This window comes from Falco naumanni, chromosome 2 (genome assembly GCF_017639655.2).
Source record: "Falco naumanni isolate bFalNau1 chromosome 2, bFalNau1.pat, whole genome shotgun sequence".
NCBI classification, from domain to species: Eukaryota; Metazoa; Chordata; class Aves; order Falconiformes; family Falconidae; genus Falco; species Falco naumanni.
In genome coordinates, this window is record NC_054055.1 from 78,930,577 (window position 1) to 78,951,251 (window position 20,675).

Sequence of the window (20,675 nt, forward strand, 5' to 3'; positions counted from 1 at the left end):
GGTCCCCAGCCAAGGGGACTATGCATCCAGCCAACAGCCAAAAGCCACACTTCAGCTGTGTGCTCACACAGGTTCAAGGCAAAAGGTGTTTTCCAGCATGGTCATCAGCCTGCCTGTAGGTCCTGGCAAGGTTGCCACCCTGCAGCAAGCCATTCGGTCTCCCTGTGCTCCCTGTAACATTTCATCTTGGCTGCAGGCAGGGAGCTGCAGAGTCCCAGCCTTGTCTCTCTGTCTGGATTTGCATTTTAAGTTTGGGAGTAATGCAGGTTATAAATCGGTAACAGGAGAGGAGCTGACCACTCATACCACAGATCACAGAGGTTAAGCAGTGACATCAGCCCAAAGAATGGCTATTTCACCTCAAATCAGCCCAATTCCTGCCAGAAGCCCCTGGGGAGGTCCCCGGTCACCACCCATGGTGGGGCCTGGGAAGATTCAGTAATTGCTCATACCACCAGAAAGCCCATTGTCTGGGCGGCATTTACATGGCTGGAATGAATAATTGTTAAATTATGGTGAGCTGAACAAGGAAAACACCCACAACGAGCAGCAAGAGCATTAAGTGTACCATGTAATGGTTCTGTGGGTGACCGCAATTATTCTTCCATCTTTTCTGGAAACAAATTGTTCATCAAAGCCACACAGCTACAAACCAGTTTGTTCTGAGGGTAGAACCAAAATACCACAATTCACAGGGGATATTCCTTTCCTCTACCTACTGTGACTGCCTGGTGCAGCACAGAGCTTCAGGGACACTATGGCATGTTACAGCTTCAGCTGGCAGCTGGCATGGGTTACCTGGAGACGGTCAGCATGCAGTTCGCCCTCCTGTTGGGCCATGGGGCTCAGCATGGCAGCTGACATTTATCAACAGCACCCCCCACCCCCCCACCCCCCCAACTGCATACAGGAGCGCTCAGCATCCTTCTGGTCCTTCTGGTCACTGGCACCAGACAGCTCTAAAATGTCGCATTGCTGCGTCCCCGTGGCAGCAGTCCAACCACCTAATGTGGTTTCCTGCACGCCACTTTCAAGTCACAAACCATGGAAATATTTTATCTCCAGTTGCAGAATTATATTGCTGTGAATAGCATATCCTTCCTAATTAATAACTGTGATATTGCCAAGAAAGTTATGAAAGCTTGGGTCCCTCTAATCATCTGGTCGACCTGACATTTTCCCAAGTTTTCTTAAGTCATATCTCAGCAAATAGCACTGCTTCTTTTGTGCTTCTCAATACTTTCTGCAATAATATAGAGTGAAGTTCTTTAACTTATTATTCTGATTTCTTTATTCTATTTCCATTCTGCATCTATGCAAAGATAACCTGTCAATAAATTGCAGGGGCATAATACTGACATTCCAGTGAACTCAATGAATATTGAGGAGGGAGGAGAAAACCAGTTTGCTACAAAAACTATTAATTAAAGATGTAATATAGACCAAACCTATTTGAAAATAGGCATTGTCAATTAGAAGAAGAAACATGGAATTCTAATGTTTTAAAACAGAGGCTAGGATGAGATTGCTTCATGTTTAATGTTTGTTCGAGCTTTGCTATGCATTTTTGCTATTTTGGCACTTTCCCTGCCTGGGAAGTTGGAAAATAGAATGTGTTGGTTTCTTTGGTTAGGTTAATTTTTTTAATAAAGCCTGTAAAAAAGAAAAGTAAACTAAACTAACTAATTTGGCAAAAAAAAAACCAAAAACCAAACAAACCAAACCCCAAAACCAAAGGAACCTCTAACCAAAAATGCAGCACTATTAGAAAATGCTTCTCAGGCCAGGCACAGCTCTGCTCCAGCCCTGCACTAGCAGCAGCTGCTGCACTCATTAGGGGCACAGGGGATCCTCTCTGGAAAGATCTGACTCCCTGCCTGACTTAGGGAGCCATGACCTGGGGTTTGCAGCATAGTTTTTTAAGGTTTTATTTTCTGAAGGTGAGTCATATCTGTATTTTCACAAAAAGCATATGGAAACTTATTAAACCCTCACAATTTTCCCCAAAAAGGAAGCCTTGCTCCCTGCCAGCTTTATGCACTGAGCAGTAGGTTGCCATGTCAGAAACTTACCTATGACAGGCATCAGCAGCCACCCCTGATGGCGAAGGGGCTCAGTATTTAAGTGACATCCTGAAGCAAGTAGGAGCAGAAACTAGGATCCACATGCATTAGGTTTGGGATCAATAGGGAAAAGTTGTCAGGGATATAACAGCCTTTTAAATCACCCTGTTTAGTGCACAGCATCTGCAGCGCTCCAATATCGCTGTTAAAGCCCAACAGAGCCACAGCCCATGTAAACCGGTGCAGCTCTAATGGTGCTGGTGGAGCCGCACTGGTTTACACTGGCTGAGGACACACTTGGAGACAAGCAAAATCAATGCAAAAAAACACCCCCAAACAGGGAGGGGGCTGAAGCCTCACACAGCTTTGGTTTTCTTTTTAAAGGATATATGAGGCTTGTCAACGTCCACAAAATTGTAGACTAGCTGCCTTCTCAAGACCTGCCATCTCATCACAGCTGTGGGAAACAGCTACAAACAACCCCCCCCCCCCCCAAAAAAAAAGACAAGGTAAGTGAATGTTGGTGAGATGGAGGTAAGTGCTATGGAAATAGCTCAGCTGCCTGTAATATCTCTTATAGGAAAACTGAATAAGCATGCTGGCTCCAAAAGAGATTGTCTGACCCCCTCTGTCTTCTGAACAGTGTTTCCATACTAACAGCTCGGAGACTGCTTTAGGATATGGCACAATATATGCTGCCGATGGGCTTGACATCAGAGGTAAATGCCTTGCCATAGCTTCTAATTCCATGACAACTAACTGATAGGAGATGTGCCCTGAAAAGACAGTGAAGGTCCTTAACTCCTTCTGAATCCTCAGCCTCCTCCTCTCTTCTCAAACACCAGTGACGAGTGACGTTACTCACCTTCAAAAAATCACCCACTTCCTCCAACTAGAACGGAGCACTGTGTTCACAGCTAACTTGAGCGATCGTGGAAAAGGTAATTCAACAGAAAACACTGTAACAAAATGTGGAACTAGAATTTCTGAACTAAGAAGTTGCTATTCCTCTCAAGACAGGCTGAAATTTCACTGGAGCGTGCTGTGTGAAAATATGGCAGGTTTCACCTTTTGTAAATCTCTATTTGTACCTTGCTGGCAACTGAGCACCTCCTAAGGCTTGGCATATGGTATCATCTGAAGCACAAAATAAAAATATTGCACCCATCTGTACTCCTACATGTTTTTTCTAGCCTATTTCTGCACTCATGAAAGTTGGTTATTTTAATATTACATTTAAAGAAAATATCCTTAAAGCAATGTCACAAAAGTGTTTCCAGTTTTGTATATCTAAAGTACTTCATCAGAAGAAACACTTCCAGAGAGTATCACATTTACTTTTGGGCTGTTATCCAAGATGTTGTTGGGATGAATGGGCCCTAACATGGAATTAAATGCAACTAATGCCTATGGCAAGGTTCTTTTACATTCCCATGAAATAAAGGAGAATTCATCCCTCATGTAACAAGCCTATTCAAGATCATTAACTGCATTAGTTACTAATACTCTTAGTCCTGTAGCATCTGTCAGATCTTTTAATGGTCCAGAGTCAAGGCCAATTAGAGAATGAGACTGGAACAACTAGAGATAAACTTTCTTTGAAAGTCCCAGTTTCTCTCTGCTGTCGCCTTAATGTCAGAAAGTGCTTAACTGGAGCAGACACACAGCCAAATCCTATCTGGGGAAATTCCCCGCCTCACAAGGTATTTATTTAATTCCAGTGGCACTTTTTTATAATGGCCCTTCCTGTTCCTTTCTCTTTGCTTCTTAATCTAGCTATGCTGAAAAAGTGCCAGGTGTTTTTTTTTTTTTTCCTTTGGATTTAACATCCTAGTTTTTTATTTTTTTTTCTAAATCACTGGACAGCCCCCCCAGCCTTTGAAAACTCTGGGTTATTTCTAGACACGTAAGTCAACAACAACTTCTGGGGACAGCTTATCTTGTTAGCTATAAACTCTTTCCTTACCTGACTCTCTTGAGAACAAGACATATTGGCTGCTCATAATTCATGTAAATGTTCAATGTTTCATGACAAAGAGAAACATGCCGAATTATTTTTATCTCCTCTCCCGGAATAAATCCCCGCACAGTTCATTTCCAGGCATCCATCACTTCACACCAGAGGCAGGGCTTTGCTAACAAAGGGAGATCTAAGCAGAGAGGCCTCTGGAGCATTAACCTGCTCCAAGTGGGACAGAAGCAAAGCAGGACTGCATTCCACCTCCAGAAGTCAAACCTTGCCACGGTACCTTTAAAGCGAAAATTTACCAACACATGCTCGCATCATTCACTTAATTAAAAAGGGCCACAAGCAACCTTGTTTTCTGCGCTGGAATGGATCTGTCTGGAAGTGTTGGATACCAAGGGCAGATAGGAAACACAGCACACATTGAAGAGAGCTATGGGAATAATTTGAAGCAAGTATTTAAATACAATAAATTCTGCCTTTATCTGCTCAAGAATAGCCACGAATTGAACGGCAATTTTGCTTCAGCCTATCTAATTTTAATCATTTATCATTGCATCAAATGATTTTTGGTCTGTTAATTATGTAAATTCATGGAAATAATGGAAATCCAGTCTGTGTTGACCAGCCCTTAGCAGGAAGTGAGATATTGTTGTTCCAGCCCTCTGAAATGAAAGCATAACCTCTTAAATGCTTTAAGAAAGTGTCCCTATAAAATGAAAAAGTTTATCTCATTGCTGCAGAATCAGCTTTCAATATTTGGCTTGTTTGGATGCAGTTAATGATCTTAAATTGTTGTAGGGGACATGACTCTGATCTGGCTCATCTTTTATGGGCCATTAGCATGAGTCAGGGACACACAGTTAAAAATTAGCATGTATTACGTCTAAGAGACCAGAGCAAGGAGCAAGACTTGAAACAGGTTGATCTTATTGTTGCTAAACTTTGAACGATCAGACAAGTGGAAAGGAGTCATAACAAAACACTATTCAAACCACTCCTTTCCATAGAAATGGGCCATGTCAAGGGAGTGCTTTTTATCTACTAGCTTTCTTATTAACATCTCTCCAAGAAGCAGGGGCAAACTTTGATGACATAACATGCAAGTTAGCCTGATAAAAAGTTAATAAGCTCACCAAAGGGAAAAAGTGTCTTTAGCTAGAACTGCAAGTTGAATTTGGATGGATAAAATCTTGCAACAGTGTTGGAATGCAGAGGGTAATGCAATTCTGCCAAAATGCTGTAAGATTTTAGCTCAGGCCCAGGATTTTTGTAAAAAGGCATTTGCTCTTGATTGTTCCAAGTCCCCATGGAGAGAGAGACCGATTGACATAACTAGTTAAGATGTCAAAAAGCTTTTCCAAAGCTGAAATAAATGCACTGATTAGGGGGGAAATCTCCCCTCTCAAAATGTTATAATTAAAATAAAAGCAAGGTAAGAGACAAAAATTAGTTTGAAAATTGCTATAGGCTTTGCTGAGATGTATTTGTACAATGTCATGAGCTGAACGATGCTGATTTTGATAAAAGACTGTTCCTACAACCTGCCACATGATTAAAAACAGAGCTGCCTTGGGTACAACAGACCACAGACAACAACAGTTCAAGGCCTTGAGGACCCAAAGAGGATCACTGGATGTAGCTCAGAGTCAAGACACTCAGTGCTGAGTCCCAGCAGGACCTTCCCCCTTACAGAGATGCAACCCTGGGAGCATGGGGTGGCCAAGGCTGGAGATGGTGATCCCACAGCCAGATGTGTGACTCATCCAGTTTCCCTAAACCAGGGCAGCCCCACAGGGACAGGGACCAGGCTTCCATATGCAGGGGCAATGAGAGACACCAGGACTCCCACACTTTCTGCCATCACACCCCAATCTTCCAGCCTTAGAGAGATCCAGATCTATCCAGGGCTTGATTCTTTTCTCCTGAAGGACCTGGAAATTCTGACTTTGAAGATAAATACAAGGCATCAAGAGGTCCCAAGCTCTCTACTGCATTGTGCCGAGCTGGACCCAGCATCTGCTCTGACAGCCCGTTGCCCTGCGAGCCCTGGCAATGGGTTTGCTCCGGAGCCACAGCTCCCCATTGTCCTGGCAGCTACTTGTGAAATTGGCACTCTCCTCAGCCTCCCAGCTGCTATCATTTATTTTGTTAGTAAACATTGTTTTTCAGTACTTTTTAAAAGTAAATTCCCAGTTTCTGGGAAATAGGAATAAAATTAAATTAAATCAAAACTTTCACAAGATCTCCCATGAACCAGAAATTGCGTTTGCTTGCCATTTTTCATCAGTAGTCCAGAAAAAAAACAGGCCTTCTGTGCTGAGCTTGGACAAATGGATGTGGAGCTTCTAAAGTCAGTGGGCACACTTGAAAATTTAGACTTGGGTTTGAATTTCACTCCGAATCACTTCATCTCCTTAAATATCTTAAATAACTTTTATAAGAACGAAAAGTCAAACTTCACAGGCCTTTTAGACATCTAGTTCATATTTTTAATGCAGCACATATATATATATATATATATATATTGCATCGATGCGAATTCATACGACCATCTGTCAGAAGTATTGTATCAAAAGTCTGGAAGGGATTTTGGAGGTTCAGCACAAAGAAGTATGAAGTTTATTCCCTGGGGACATTCCCTATTCCTCAAATGCAGAATTTGCAAAACGCATGGAAATTCAAAAGCAAGGAAGAAGTAAAAAAATATTAAATGGGCATCTAATTGGGTTTTAAAGACAAACAGAAGTTGTCTAGAATACCAGAACCATAAGGATCCAGCCTTGCAAGGATGGGTCACCTGGTGAGCTCCAGGCAATGAGGGCAGAAAGACAGCAGTGACCAGACTGGTGAGTGATAAGGGGCGTTTAGCCAGCTGGCTGTCCTGCTTTCAGTGGTCATATTCGAAAACCGAGATTGATAAGCAGTGTAGAAACTAAGCGCATGCGAGAAAGCAAGGGATAGGCTAATGAGATTTCCCGGGTGGGCAAGCTCATCCTTGTGCTCAGCAACCCTGCTCAGAGGGCGATCAGGATCTTCCAGTCAGCCTTGTAATCAGGAAAATCAGAAAAGCAATGTTGAACTGGGCTTTTACTCACATACAGATTTACACACTCTTTGGTGCGGGTGTCCCCGTGTTGGTGGGGACAAAGACTGAAGACACCCAGTCAAAGAACACGTAGTTCCCACACTGCAAAAACCTGCCAGCACAAAGCTAAATCAGCTGTGTCCCTGGCATCCAGCAACACCATGGAGGGGATGGCATGTGCACAAACAGCATTGTAAGCACGTGGCAGACACAGCCTGGCTGAGCTGACAGCTGTTTTGCAGCTGGAATCACACTTTAAAACAGCACCAGCCCCTCTGCCAGTTGCAGTCATTCTCTACCCAGCCTCTCCAAGGAATGGAGAGGAACTCAGTGCTCAGAGAGCTGAAATCTGTGGATGAGCTCCCCTGCTTACCCACCTCTTTGCATCCACGCAGGTTTTAAGATACCACAGTTCATACCCATCTGTCTCATTTTAAGCTCTGACAGCTTGCAATGCTGTAGCATGACAGAATCAGCTTTGGCCTTATATCTTACACATAAGACGGTCATACTGAGTCTCCAGTATCACAAGTTTAAAATACCATTCTATGACGATTTCAATATTATACTTTTTTAAGAGAGGTGAGTTGTCACATATGCCCTCTCAAACGAGCAGTTGAAGCTTAGGTGCTAAAATCTTCTCCTGAAAAGAAGAGCACTGAACACTGTCACTGTGTGCTAATCAGCTGGTTAGACTTCCTTCGCTAATTTTCCTGTCCACATTAACGTATCTAAACAGAATTCTATAGTCTTTGGACACGCAGCAGTACCCAGCCTATTTACATTCGCAGCTGCATTCATACAGGACGACCCATCAAGAGAGGAAATGCAACTCCCTAACCCCAGCCCAATATATTAACATCTCTTATATCCCGTTGTTATTCAATTCATAGATTTAAAAAGTCATGACCTCTGACAGAAGAACTGTGTGCGAGAAAAATGGTCCGACAGCACTTTTTGTCTCTCCAATAGTCAGGAACATGTTTTCAGAAGCATAAAAAGAGAGGAGGAAAATCAAGTGAGAAACCAAACAACCAGGGAGCTAGAAGTGCAGGAAGCAAGACGAGGGAGGGAACAGCAACAGCAGCGTATGAGGGCGAGCGAAGCCAAGTGAGCCTTATCCAAAGCCACGGAGGAGCAGCGCCCCAGCCAGCAGTGAGCCCGGGGGCAAACATCCCAAGGAGAGAAGGGGAGGGAAGAGTGAACGTTCCCCAGCACAGGGAGTACCGGTGGGTGGAGAGCCAAGGAGAGATTTTTAAATGCTGATTGTATTTCGTATTGAAGCGTGAAAGAACAGCAAGTTAATGAGAAGGGCTGGCTAAGGCCTCTCCCATAAATCAATTGTCTCTAGGGGGTGGGGGGTTGGGAGAAAAAGACACCCCTCCACAAAGCAACGCAACAACAACAAGAGATCAAGATTTTTCCCACACTTAATAACGTTTTACACAAGTACAATAAAGGATCTCCAGGGAGTGCGGTTGCTTTGTAAGGCCAAGGCATGTACTTGAAAAGAACAGCTAGATTAAATTGTAATAGAGTTCCAGCTTTTGTACTCTGGAAAAAAACACAAATATATGTATAGGAGAAGCTTTTAAAGAAACAAGCCTTTAAAGAAAGAATGAGGAAAAACAAACAACAGGGAAATGCATTTCAAGCATCAATGCCAACCTGCTGAGAAGGCTGCTACAGAATTAACTTCGTCATTTACGTTATTATTTGGTTCAAACAGCTTGTAGGTCTTCAGTATGATTATGCATAGCAAATTTTATTTGGTGAAATACATCAAATTTTATTCAGAAAAAAAAAAGGAAAAGAAAGAAATTACTCGACATCTGCAACCAGCCTCCTTCTGCAGACACACAGAAAGAAAATACCTGCTTGCAGTGGATGGAGTTGAAAAGAAACAGTGACAATTAGAGGCAGCTCCAGACTTCAGAAGTTTGTAGTAGTCCAGGAAAAGACTTAAATTTAGGACCCAAACATTAATCACAGCTCTGAGAAGCAACTGACTGTCTTTTTGAGTAAATTAGATTTTAATGTTACAGGTGTTTAAGACATAAATGTGATTAATTGAATGGCTTGAACTTCACTAAAACTGAAGAGAGGGGTGGTTTTTTTCTTTTAGTTCCTGGCTCTGACACAGACTTTTTTGAGTAACCAGTATCTCAGAGGCTTGCGTTACTTTGCTAAAATGGTGATAATAGTATTTCTTCTGTCTCTTTAGCAATCAACCTTTTGCAAGCGCTTTCTCTATGTGATGCCCTTGTGATTCTAGGTACTGTAAATACAGAGACTTACTAACAATATGGAATCCTTATGATTAATGGTGACTCATTAAATGTACTCCATATGCATTCTGTATTGATATTTAGATATTAAAACAATAACATAAACAAAAACACACTATGAGGCAACATCGCTTTTTAAAATAAGCTACTTGCAATTTGTATTGAAAACACACTAGCCAAAACAGCAGCATATCCCTCCCTCACAGGCCAGTGCAGAAACAAACATGCGACCCTTCCTCTTCTGAAAAGCCACATTTTCACCTCAGTCCCACATATCCCCATGCCCAACACCAGAGCCATCCCAGGGGGCACATCCTTTGAAGAGGGCGAGGGAGGGAGCTCTCAGAGCTGGCCTCAAGCAGCCTCTGTGTCTGCCGAGCAAGAAGCCAAAGCTCAGGAGAACTGCCCCACCACCCCTCCATGCCCAGACACAAGGCACAGGGAGGAACCAGGCGATATTCCAGGTCAGCTAAGGTATTCAGAGATAGGAGCCAACAATCCTAAAATTTTGGTCTTCAGTATAACACAGAAGCAAATAGACAACTGCAGCTGATCTTTGAGCTCCAGTGTCCTATTTTGTAAAGCACGGCGTCTCGCTGGGAGTGCAAAGAGGCTGGGTTTGAGCTCTACTCTGTAATTGAATTTAATGGCAGAGCATCTTACACATGCTCCAGAAGAGGGGAATTGCATCTTATTTGCATTTGTTTCTCTCCTGTAAAAGGGATTAAGGGTGACTAGTTCAGAGGAATCCTGCCTGATAAATCTAGTGGTGCTGCTCACTGGAAACAGAGTACTTCAGTTCTGCATAAGAATTAGCAGGTTGTTGGCCCTGTGGGAGAAGATAATTAAAAAAAAAAAATAATCCCCACAACACCCTGACTGACTTAGTACTAGGATTTCATGCCTTGCTCTTTTATTTCTATTTCTAAGACACCAGTAACTCTGAGTCACAGAAGGCAAGGGAAACTTTGCTTTTGGTTGCGCAATGTCACCACTGTCTTGCATCGTGGTCTTATGAAATTCAGAAGTATCATTAAACTGAACCAACATTGTATTTCTGAAAGGCCATCTTATATTATGTAAACAAACAGCTTTTAGTTCCAGAACAAGAGATCATTGTGTAAGATTATGCATCATCATTGCATAGCTCAGACACCACTGATGTGATGTTATAGCATTTCTAAGGAAGAAGCAAAGCTATAATAATAATGATTCATTTTATTAGGAAAAAAAAAAGAAATTAGCCTGATTTTTATAAAGAGCTCACTGCTGGTGAAGTCTGGGATCCCACAGTCTCTCTCAGAAGTGGGCCATGAGAAAGGGATTCACGCTTGCATTACTTCCCATTCTTTCAAACACATCTGTGGCAAGCGTAGCGTGGCTGTGTCTATTGGATACAAATCCCATGGACTTTACTTACACCTTGGTGCTCTAGGGTCATCCCTAGAGGACCCATTTTTCAGAGGGGTGCCTTGATTTATCCCTCTGACAGGGCACTTGGTTTTGTTCAGGTGAGCTGCTTCTCTCCAGAGTAAGCTGGGGAGAGAGGCGATGGCACCGGTGTTCACCCCTGACAGCGAGGTAGTACGGCGTTCCTGGAGGCAGGACTGTGGTGCAGCTGGAGGAGAGGAACAGAAGCTTCCTCAAGCTTCCCACAGACCTGTTGGCACGGGCTGTGCAGAAGACCTGCCAAGGAAGTGTCACCCTCTGGGCATCCCAGCCAGCTCTCTCCACCTCAGGGGCTGGAGCTCAGCTCTTGGGAACAGCCAAATAAAGGTTGCTCCAAGGTGCCAGCAGATTCCAGGCAATGAACCTGGTGTGTACAGAGGGCTGCCTTCACCCACCAGCTGGAGGGGAACACAGCAGCTATTGAAACTTACTATAAAGTACATAGTATTTACTCAGAAAGCCTTTATGGCCTTTTGCTCAAACATATGCGCTATTTGGGCTCACGTTAATACACAGAGAGATACAGGTCTCTTGAGGCATGTGCATAATTTAAATAGCTGGCTCAAATTTTTGTTTCTAAAATACAGAAGTCCCCTGATCCACCCTGTGGACACGTATCTGTAGTTTCAATTCAAAAGGCAAAGTGTCTTTTAGTCTCCAGCAGCAGTACCTAGCACTGCTGCCAGATGGGCAGGGGACTGGTTGCTCCCACTGGGTAAGCTTCCAGTCTGGACTTCAGAGGCTAATTAGCAACTGGGGAGGAAGGTAAAGGAGCTGGAAGGGATATGCATCGAGGAAGACTGATTGCAGAGTTATAGGGCTTTACCAGGCATACCTCTGACCAGAACCTGTTCATTTGCTGGTCCTTCATGGTTACCTTTATCTCTCTGCAGGTACCCAGCTCTGCACGCCGGCCCTCCATTTCTCACCTACTTTCACCCCCATTACAGAATCTAGATCCCCACTCCTTCATTCCTCATCCTTGCTCAATTCCTGCCCCTCCATCTGCATCCCATCCTCCGTCTCTTTCATCTCTCATTACCATTATGCTCTACCCTGTCACCGTCACACACTACCCCTGGCTCTACTATCCCATTCACCCAAAGGCTGGTGACATCACTTTGCCCTTTCCCATCTCCTTCCTAAGATCAGAAGCTTTCCATCTGTTTCCTAGTTTCTTTATGCATCATCTTTCAATCCCTGTCTTAACACCCAGCCACTGTACGTATGTGTTTTTACAGTTTCCAACCTGTCATCACTGACTACTTTTATTTTGCTGGGACCCACTCTGAGATCCTTCCTCCCTTTAATTCAATGGCACAGCTATGATTCTCTCACACATCCCTCCAAACCATGCCCTTGCTGGTTCTCCTCCCCAACACAAGGTCTACCCTGCCCACTATCAGCCCTTGCTCACATCTCACATCTCTTTACTCTGTTCCCTTTCTCATAGTACTGATGCCTTTGGTAGATCCCATGATTCTGCTGACTTCCCTCTGCTATTAGCCTGTCCTACCCACCAACTGTCATAACAGCTTCCTACCTAGGAAAACACAGCATCTCATACCAAAACTCCAGATCCCACAGCAGAAAGCCCAGCTTGCTTCTCATCACCTCTGACTCATTACAACACTCTTCCATGTGTTTCCACTTGTCTCTCTACAAGAAGTGCACCAGAGTCCCATGACAGAAGATAAACAAGAAACCCACATAGCCTTCTGCCATTTTTGGTTCTACTTTTTTTGTGACTACACCATTAGACAGAGTACAAGGAAGATGAGATTTTTTGGTGGCTTATCTGCATGTGACCCCTCCCTTAAATTACTTGCTGATTTCCTTTGAAAACAGTCATGCCCTTCCAACTTTTTTCTTTTCACATTAGAAATGCATTTTGGTCTTTCCAATAGTACTGTGTTTCTTTCAACCTAGCTCCCGCTCCAACTGTTGACTGGCCTCTTTTTTTTCTTCCATCTCCAAGTCCATTGAATTCACCATTTTCAGTGGTTACTTTCTTCTAGTCTCATTCCAGACCCTCTTCTAATAATTTCCTGCCATGCTAACTCACTGGATATGTTTCTCAGTCTCATTAAATGAGGTCATTAAATGAGCTCTTCCAAGTCTTCATCCAGCCAATGTTTTTTCTTATACTACCCTGTCATGGTTTAACCTGGCAGGCAGCTAAACACCACACAGCCTCTCACTCACACCCTGCCCCCCACCATGGGATAGGGGAGAGAATTGGGGGAAAAAAAGTAAAATTCATGGGTTGAGATAAAGACAGTTTAATGCAACATAAAAGGAATAATGATGATGATGATAATAATAATAATAATAGATGTAATAGTTAGAATATACAAAACAAGTGATGCACAGTGGAAATGCTCACCACCCACCAAGACTGATGCCCAGCCAGTTCCTGAGCAGCAGCCCCCAGCCAACTTTCCACCTAGTTTATATACTGAGCTTGACATCATATGGTATGGAATATCCCTCTGGCCACTTCGGATCAGCTGTCCTGGCTGTGTCGTCGTCGTCCCCCCCCCCCCAGCTTCTTGTGCCCTCCAGCCTACTCACTGGTGGGGTGGAGTGAGAAGCTGAAAAGTCCTTGACTTAGTGTAAACGCTACCTAGCAACAACCAAAACATTGGTGTGTTATCAACATTGTCCTCATCCTAAATCCAAAACACAGCACTATACCAGCTACTACAAAGAAAATAAACTCTATCCCAGTTGAAACAAGGACACACTCATTTATCTTGAGCTGTAGTTCTCTGCTGGTTCTCTCCCTAGATTTTAAATTTTTTTTAGCGTGTGAAAGGAGGACCCATTCCATATGCAGCCTTGTCTTTACCCCTTCTTCATCTAAGTTCTTGTAGGCAACCTCATCTTCAGGAAGCAGAACCTCAAGGACTGGAAGAGATCTTGGGCAGATGCCTGGCCCATTCATGGGAACAGGGAAGGTCCAGCTATCATCCATGAAAGGTTTTTGACTACCTAGGTCTAAACAACCTCCAACAACAGAGACTGCAGAGGTTCTCCAGCCAATTTGTGCCTGATTTTGCTATTCAGACATAGAAAGCTTTTTCCAGTGTCTGAATTGAGTTATTCTTGCCACAATTTAAGCCTGAAACTTATTGCCCTAATTACCACAGACAAGGAGAATGGATTATTCTTTTCATATTTGTAATGTTCTTTTCTGTTACAATTTTCTCTCCCATCCTTCTCTTGACTAAGCAACCCCCATTCATACATGACTATATTCACCCAGTCCCCATTCACCCATGTTGCTCTCTTTTGGACTCCATTCAAGCAGTATATCTTTCTTGGATCACAATTCAGACACAGCTTTACTAGTGCTCACTAGAGCAAATGGGTTAGTTCAAGCATCCTGCAGACTATTTTGATTCACATAGCCCATCACAATGCTTGCCTTTTCCAGAATAGCATGGTATTGCCTCACTTTCTTCCACTTCAACTTCCAGAGCTGTTTTCTAAAGAAATGCCAGAAAGCAGTGATAACTGCATGGCTGCTTTATTCTCAGCTAAGTCCAGTACTTCATATTAGACTTTGTTCAATAGTGTCCTATTTTTCATCTGCTTTCTCCCACAGCTTTGTGTCATTTGGGATTTAACCAGTATGATCACAGGCTCCTGTAGCTCACTGAGACCTCTTGCTATATTCAGTCTATACACTCTCTCTCTTTCTCATATCTCTAAATTATGTGGTCTCCCACCCATCTAGGCAGCTAAAAATCTCCTCTGTGGGCTTTGAATACCTCATGCTTGTGTTCAGATATCATCTTTTTCTTTAGCCTTAATAAATCAAAAGTTCTTCTACTTTCACACATCCCAAATATTTCTGGAGAGATGCTTTTCCTCACCAGCATTCTCACCTTGGTAGATGCTGTCCCTGGTGAGTTCCCCCCACCTTCTCTGCCATATCAAACCATCAGCAGCTTGTCGCCACTTCACACATCATCCTTCATTCACTGCTGAGCTTTCAGCCCACACTGTGTTTGGCCAGCAATGTCCCTTCCATCTTCTTGCCACTTTACAGACAAGCACTTCTAGGTTTTCTCCCAAGTTCCCCTTGCGCTTCAGGGCAGATTTCCAGAAACAGCAAAGAAACTCCCAGGAACTTCATTACCCTCCTCAAACTCTTCTTAAAACTTCTTTGTCAGGAAGGCTACAATAAATAAATGCAGAAATGAATACAACAATAAATTATTGGTGTGCTGAGAACACCAAATACCCTTCTGACTGGCAGTGTCCTCTTGCTTCCTCATTGTCCCCTCATCTTGCTCCTTCACCCACTGGCTGCTGCCCTACATTTCTACCACACATTTTTTTGGGATGGAGCCTCTCTCTGCAATGTGTAGTTATACAAGACCTAGTCAAGTAGTGTCTCAATTTCTAACTGGTGTCCTAGACACAATCTAACAACAAATACCCCTAAGTCATGGCAGAACATACTGAGAAATTAACCTTGATAGCAACTGGCTGCAAGTTGTTTGCATTCGACTGTAACTGGGCACTCCCAAGGTCAGCACGATGATGGTATCAGATCATTTCCCAGTGAGCAGATCTGTGAAAAGACAGTGAAAGTAGCTCTCAAAGCAAGTTTCATGGCATTTGCTACATGACCCTGAAGTGAAAGGAAAGCTTGTTTTCTAAGCTGGTCCCTTTGATTTAGAAGAAAAATATCTGTGGAGGGGAATGGGCACTCTTGTTCAAGGGATAAAGAAAAAACTTCAGTTTTTCAAAGCCATTGGACATGGTACTGTCAAGTAGAAAGCACAAAGGGAAATATAGCAGTATATCATATATAACCCTTTTCTGGTTTCACCTTGAAACAGTCTGCATTTCTTAGTAACGATTTTTATTTTGGAAAGTGTGAATACCTCCCCTACTCTTGTAGGAGTTGCACTAGCCCTGCACACCTATACCTCTAAATAAAGGACAAAAAGCAAACATGTTTTGAAGAAGGACAAGCCTTATGTATCTAGCAAACAGCTCGTAGTAGTAGCAGCCCTGGTGATGTTCAGAAGGGAGTGCTCTGTATTCCTGTTTACATATTGATTGTTTTGAAGCCTCTTTCAGTTCCAGGAATGGTAGTCTATAAAAAAATGATATATATTTGTGGTTTGGCACCTAAAGAGAGCTTCAACTCATGCATCATTGCCAGTTGCCAACATCTGCAAATTATTACGTGTTGGTTTTGTTTTGGGGTTTTTTTAAGCCTCAAACTGCAAAACTAACGTCACTCATTGGTTGCACCTACTGCCCAGTAACAGGATGGAATTTTGGCATGGGAGTTTTGCCAATGCAGGTCACCAAGTTTACTAATAAACATGTTTTTATGATAATACTTCTCCTGTGTGCTGCTGTGCTATAGAGTAAATTCTTGCTAAATAAAACTCAGAAAGACATTTCAGTTTGCTTTCAAAACCAACTAGTGAATAAAGAATATTGAGATTTATTTTTAAAGCAATCTTCCACTGAAAATGTACCAGTACCATGGTATAATGACACTTGGTTTTGTCAAAGGAAGAAAATAATCTGTGCAGATGATTTTGGGACCATATGTCTGAGCAGTGGGGAACAGTCTGTCAAAGCGTAGAGTCCTCATTCTTTCTGAAATACTTGGCAATGATCTGTACATAGAAAATCCAATGCCAAAGAGCTCACCACATGCTTACACAAGCCCAGCAGATCTCGTGACTGACACACAGCAGAGCAGATGTGCATACAAGGAACCATCCTTAACCAACATCTGTCTCAGACACAAGTGAGAAAGAAAGCACCATTCTGAACAATTAAGCCACAGCTGCCAGGCAGCAGTGAATACTTGCTCAAAATGCATCACGTGGCATCAAGTCTTTGGGGACAAACATCATCAGCTTCAGCAGTTGTAGCACATATTTTTTTCTTGCTTATAAAGGGCCAAGAGGTAGGAAAACAAGAACATTATGACACTAACTTTTGCCCCTTCTTGCCAGTCTAATTTCAAGACCACAACAGCAAACCCCACCACTGCATGTGTGCTTTGTGGAAAAATGAGATGAGACTCAGAGTTTGCTAGCAGAGAGAGTAAGTATGCTTGTAACACAGATGGATAGCCAGAATTTATTTGGATTGGAGCAGAAAGGAAGATAAAAAAACACTGGTTAATAAAGTCACATCCAATCCCTTTATCTTAAACTGTTAAATTTCAGGCTCCTTTGTCTTCATGGACATTTTAGCTTCACTTCAAATTGAATCTGTCTGCAGCGTAGGCATAATGTTAGTCTGGCATGCCCATGTGGTACACTGAAGCAAAAGCACTACTGTATTATAAATTCATGCCCTGACTGATTTTGTAACTCTTTTCCAGCACAAATTAACCCTAAACCATCAACTGGTCCACAGAAATGAAAGTTACTGTTGCCATACCACCTGCATGCAACGTGCCTATGGGAAATACCCAAACCACAACAAAAGATCCACACAAAAAATTTAGAAATGCTAGTTTGAAAAACCCATGCTTTGTAAGCTGCAGTGAAACAGTTGAATCTGCCGGGGGTGAAGACAGATCTGTCAGAAACAAATATGCCTGCATGGCCATGATCTAGCCAACAGAAGCCATAAAAGGTCTAAGCATCAAGATCAAGGTTTAAGGTCTCCATTTCAGGAATGTCAATTAATTTAACCTAGACCAGGACAGTGGTGTGGTTGTCATCTCCACACTTGCTCTGCAACTGACATTTTGTCCATCGTGTTTCAGCATGGATTTCTCTTGCTCTCTCACATGCAAAATGAATCACAGGTCAGCATCAACAGTGTTAGATGTCTTTAGATCTCCCGATTTCTGACTGTTCTTTTTTAATGCTAACACAAAGATTTTGCATAATAAGCTAAACTACTTTTCCCAGGCTCTGCAGAAGGTGAGGCTTTTTCCTTAGCCCACCAGTTACTGGGTATATGGCCAGCTTTGCTGTGCAGCGCTCTGACTGGCACACACTGGGCTCTCCACTGCCCGCCCCAAGCTTGCACCGCCGTAACCCAGCTGCAGAGGCAAACACATGCTGCCTCTCAGCTGCCACAGGTCAAAGTCCAGCTTATTATTTAATACATAAGCTTGAATGGATGAGTCATAAGCCCACATGCTTTTCTGCTATGGGAATAGTAACTTTTGGTGAAGGAGCAAACAACTTCTCAGGCTACTGCAGCAGAGTGAATGGAGCCCTTCATGTTTTAAGCATACCAGTAGGGAAATGCACGCTCACGCTGAAATCCCATGTGAGATGGATCGAGGGCATGGTGTAAGTCCAAACCATCTTCCTCTCTATGAACAGAAGGGAGAAGAAAATAAAAGATCTCAGACCTGTTCATGCACTTTCCTGCTCTCACATGCGTATGTTTCTCAATGCACTTGCTCATCTTCTGCAGGCTTGGGCTGCCCTTCCCTTCTTTATCACAGAATCATAGAATTATTTAGGTTGGAAAAGACCTTTAAGATCTCAGCTTTAAAAACCACAGAAACTTCTTCCCTCTTAAAATTCCCCATCATTTACATTCTCCCTCCCACACATAGTCTCTGTAAACAGATGGTAAAATAAGTTTTGTATGAGGCTGTGTACAGCAAAATTACCTGTTTGTGGCACAGTCAAAGCCTACCAGAGGATCCCATTGAAAAATCACTTACCAGCTGAAACACAGTGCCAGGGGTCAGCCTGTGCTTGTGTGGCAGGAGGGTTAGCTGATGTCTCAGCCACGCTCTGTCACATGGCACCGAGACTCAAGGCTACTATGTGTAGTGATGGGTAACAACCAGGACCAAAGGGGGACGAGGTGGGCAATGGGAAGACCCCTGCATGGTCACGGAGTGGGAAAAGGGTGTTGCGTCTGCCCTGTGCAAGGCACTGCACCCCGCCACGGCGAGAGGGGGCCCATCTGTCCTTCTCAGGGGCTGCTGCCTCTGTCTTCCAGGCAGGGATGGGGGCAAGGTACCTCTGGGCAGTATTTGATAATCCCAGCTGGGACAGCTGAGGAGAGCTGGGAAATCCAAATTTCCTTGCTGGGGCAACTTGGAGCTGGAATGGGATGCTCTGAAAGATGGAGAAACCAGAAATAAGCAAATTATGAGTCAAGGAAAACCAAACCAAACATGAACACAAGTAGCCCTACACACATCTGATAAACACTGTTCTTCAGGGAGGGGTGAGTATTTTGCAACGTCTGAAGAACTTTACCCAGTCAGATCTGGAGGCCAGGCTGGCTCACATGGTGTCCATCAAGAGGAAACCCCTCGAAAACTGGGTCACTGAGGTTCAAGCCTTGACTCTGGCCGCAAGGAAGGAGCCCAAAAGCACGTCATCGAGCTTTGCAGCATGCAGGCAGCCACTGACCTGGGTCACACAGCAGCGCCCACACAGTGACCTGACTCCCTGACACCTAACTGAGGGCCAAGCTGTAATTTAGATGAAGCTAGTGATTTTCCATCAGCTCCAGCAAGCTGAAGGTGTTGAACCCATGAGCTCACACAGCTTGGCATCATCTAACTAAGCTGACAGTACCAAATCAATGAATTCATGGTGTCCTGTGTTTTAGCTATGGTAAACAAAGCTGAAGAAATAGCACAGCAGCACCAGCCGGGGTGGAGCGGGTGGATGTTCAAGGCAGAAGTCCTGAGCATGGCCAGACTTCAAGGAGAACACATATAGGCAGCTGAAGAAGTGTTCCTGTCTTCCACATTTTTTGGTTGCAGAGGAGAAAGTGCCTTTCCCTCAAAGAGCATCTGCAAGCAAAGTTTTGCTCCCTACCATCTCACTGAAGTGATGGCTATGTTTTGGACTATTGTGCACTAGGATCAAGGCAGATATGAAGTCTCGAGGAAGACTGAGCTGCTGAAATACAGCAAAGGAGGCGTAGCAGGAGAATGCAACAGGAGGAGAACTAGCAGATGGGCAGAAAATAGGCTAGATGATCCTGAAAGGGAAGAAACCAGTGAGTTTAGAGCTCTTCCTCTCCTTCCTGGTCAACAAACATGTTGCTGGCGTCAGTTAGGGTAATCCTGCTCCTGGGTGAGCTTCTGCCAGATGTGCCTGTTCACATTCTCAAATTCAGCACACCTCCTTCAAGCGAGCACGAAATAAATTCTCACATTTCCCACACACTGCTTTTACATGCATACTCCATTCCATATTTCCCCAGGGGCATTTTCCACTGGATCTGTTCTGTTGTAAAGGCAACAGATGGTTGCCAAAAAAAATCCAAAACAAACAAACAAAGTAGCCCAGACAGCATGGATACAGTTAATGTAGCTCCATTGTAGTGCAGTGCAGTTTGTTGACCTCTCTATCATTCCCTGTCATTACTGGTAAATTTTTCAATCTGTTATCAAGGAAAATGCTTTAAACGTGCAATCATCTATTGTTTCTCTTGTGTTCTAAAAGTGTGTGGTCAAGTCAAATGCATCCTAAATTCTTTCATTTTATCTGCCTAGTTGTACATAGATGCCAGAATAAAGAAACACCAGATACGCACACCTACAAGTAATGCAATGGATTCAATCAATTTCTGATGCTTCTCTTTCATCTTCAACCAAAGAGAAGGGGGAAAAAAACAACCCTACTACATCTCCACTGCACTAATGTGATCCCATCACCACTAGCCCTGCCCTGCTCCTGTCTGAGTGGGCATTTTCCTGAGCAATCTGGGTCTGGCATGTTTTTTGGCACAAATCTACTGAGTCTACAGAGTGACATTAGTGACCGAATGGCACTTACGTGCTTCAGGGGGTGAGTTTGCAACTGAGAAGGTTTGCAAGGGAATTGTTGGTA